At 32.0% G+C, this 2,500-nt stretch overlaps 1 protein-coding gene and 1 long non-coding RNA gene across 2 annotated transcripts in view; one reads left to right on the top strand and one right to left on the bottom strand.

Annotated features, from left to right (window-relative positions):
- Positions 1-2,500, bottom strand: part of LOC109823878 (RNA polymerase II subunit A C-terminal domain phosphatase SSU72-like) — an 18,047-nt gene that overhangs the window by 6,803 nt on the left and 8,744 nt on the right. The window lies entirely within an intron of this gene.
- Positions 1,689-2,500, top strand: part of LOC109823879 — a 1,603-nt gene continuing 791 nt past the window's right edge. Inside the window, exons 1-2 of the long non-coding RNA XR_002242496.1 lie at positions 1,689-1,819; positions 2,294-2,354. This is a non-coding gene — a long non-coding RNA (uncharacterized LOC109823879). The remainder of the gene's footprint in view (positions 1,820-2,293; positions 2,355-2,500) is intronic.

Raw genomic sequence — 2,500 nt, 5'->3', positions numbered from 1 at the left:
GTCCTTTGTTGAATGTATGACCTATTTTCATTGTTCTAACAAGTGCAAGATAGAATATCATGAGTTGAAGGATAGATTTGTGACATACATTGATGCCTCTAGTGCTTGTTTTAGGTGTAGTGCTATGCAAAAAAAAAAAAAAGGAATCATCCAAGATGTAAAGATTTTAGAATATTGTCTGTATATGAAGAGAAGGGACATCTATACATAGAAGTTATTATTATCTTAGCAAATGAATTCAGTGACACATTGGATAAAAAGTAAAATTATATCATATTTTGATTGGCCAATCGAAACAAATATTGGAAGTTGAGGTGACTTGATATTTGAATTTATAGACCAAGAATAATGTCTACCCATATTAAGATTGAGCATGTGTCAAGAGAGAAATTGCACAACAAAAAAAAAGTAATGCTCCTTTATTGGTTGGATTTAAGTTTGAGGTAAAACAAACTTTTTGTTATGATATTTTAGTTCATAATGAGGTCATAAGATTCAAAAACAGATCATGTTTTCTCAATGACCCAAACTTGAAGCAGAAATCTTAGAAGACACTTTGTTTTGCATAGTAAAGACATCTTTGAAGTATGGAATTATTTACGGACTTACAAGAAAATTCTTGATGGAATACTTGGAAATGAAAATTATAATTTCTTTTGTGTCAAAATATCTATTATAATATGAATATTGATCGTTGGAAGCCTTGTTGGATTACTCCAACTGTTTTCAAATTATGCATGGAAATGAAAAGAGATATTTGCAGACTTTGACCACAAACCTGACAACATCAAGTGGTCATGATATTATCACAGTATTGTTGATTAACTTACTAAGTTGACTTATTTCTTGCCTTTTAGCACTACTCATTCACTTGAGAAGCATGACATGTTACATGTTAAAGGACATCATGAGATTTCATCTTAGTAGAGACTTTAAAGTGTGAGGTTACATTCTAGATTTTGGAGAGGATTGTCGACGTATCAAGTAGAATTGGATCACCTCATGGCTTGACACTAGTTTCCTATATATATCTCATGTGATAATCCATGAAGCTCTCATGACAGGAAAGATTTTTATATAGTCAAAAGTAGCTATCTGCAACGTTGGATCAAAAGTATTAAACATTGGTGATCAATAAATATTTTTCAAATAAATTCTTTTTGTGTTAAAAAAAAAGTCATTCAGAAGAAGAAGCAATAGGTTGCATGAGAATGTGATGAAAGAGAAATACCGTGATCTATTTGAAGACTTGTGGTGCATCTAAGTTTTGTGGACAAAACTTCTTTTGAGGGGTATAATATATAATATCCCAAATTTGTCAATTGACAATAATTATGCTTTAAATTTTTGGAGCTGGCCATTATTAGCTAATATGCTCATGAAATTATTGGATGAGATTTGAGTATATGTTGATGATAACATTTGTACATAGTACCATCATAGTCGGATTAAGGAGTTTAGAGAAAATAATTACATGATCTATGGACAACTCAAGTGTGTTCAAGTTTTGAGGACAAAACTTCTGTTAAGAGGGGTAGTATGTAATAATCCTAACTTTTAGATAGATATATATAAGGAAAAAGTATAGGGGCTTTTATGTAAAATTTGATAGAGGGTTTTATTAGCAAAAACAACCTTTTATAAATACCCCAAAAACCCTACCCAACTTCTGATTTCCGTCAGCCGCATCCCTTCTTCCCGTCTTCTGTTTCCGCCGTTCCCAAAAAAAAAAAAGGCTTCTCTTCCTCCCATCTTTATCTTGCCGAAAAAAAAAGAAGGGTCTTTTGTCTTTCGAGTTGGGATCAAGAACATTTTCTAGGTATTTTTCTTCCTCACTTAGAAACTTATGGGCACATCTAAATTTTTTTAGGCCATGGCCATGGTGGAACCAAGCTTTGGTTCTTGCCTCTTGTTTTCGTCTCTATATGCTTACCTTATTATTTTTTTTATACAAGGCCACTTAACTTTTTATCACGTTACCTTGGGTTCCTTTTAAAATAATAATAACAATAATTTGGGTATGTATACAAAGCACCAACTTGAGACCTAAATCTTTGACCTCACTTCCTCAACCTCAATTGTTAGATTTATTATAAATGATGCTGACACACTTCTTTAACCGGTATTATAAAATAAATATTAATCATGCATTTAAATTCCTTGGTTGAAGGCATTTTGATGTGTAATTGTTTAGATAGAAGAGTAAAGAAGATAAAGGGTATAGTTATAATTTGGTAGGCTATGAGTTAAGGGCATATAATAGTATTGATTATTGTTTATACTTATTCTTTAGGTGTTTCGAGTGGCTTCGAGGAGGTGTTGTGAGGGGTAGTTGGATTATTTTCGGACTTGAGGTAAGTGGTGAATTTATGCATTGTGAGCTGTGTATTTTTTATATAATTATATCAAGTATACTTGGATTTGTTCCTGACGGATTATATCCTTCGTATGATTACTGGTATATCAATTGTTGATTGGTTGATTTTGTGATGCTCATGGA

The sequence above is a fragment of the Asparagus officinalis genome, chromosome 9 (assembly GCF_001876935.1).
Source record: "Asparagus officinalis chromosome 9, Aspof.V1, whole genome shotgun sequence".
In the NCBI taxonomy this organism is placed as follows: Eukaryota; Viridiplantae; Streptophyta; class Magnoliopsida; order Asparagales; family Asparagaceae; genus Asparagus; species Asparagus officinalis.
This window is presented reverse-complemented; position numbering and strand designations above follow the sequence as displayed.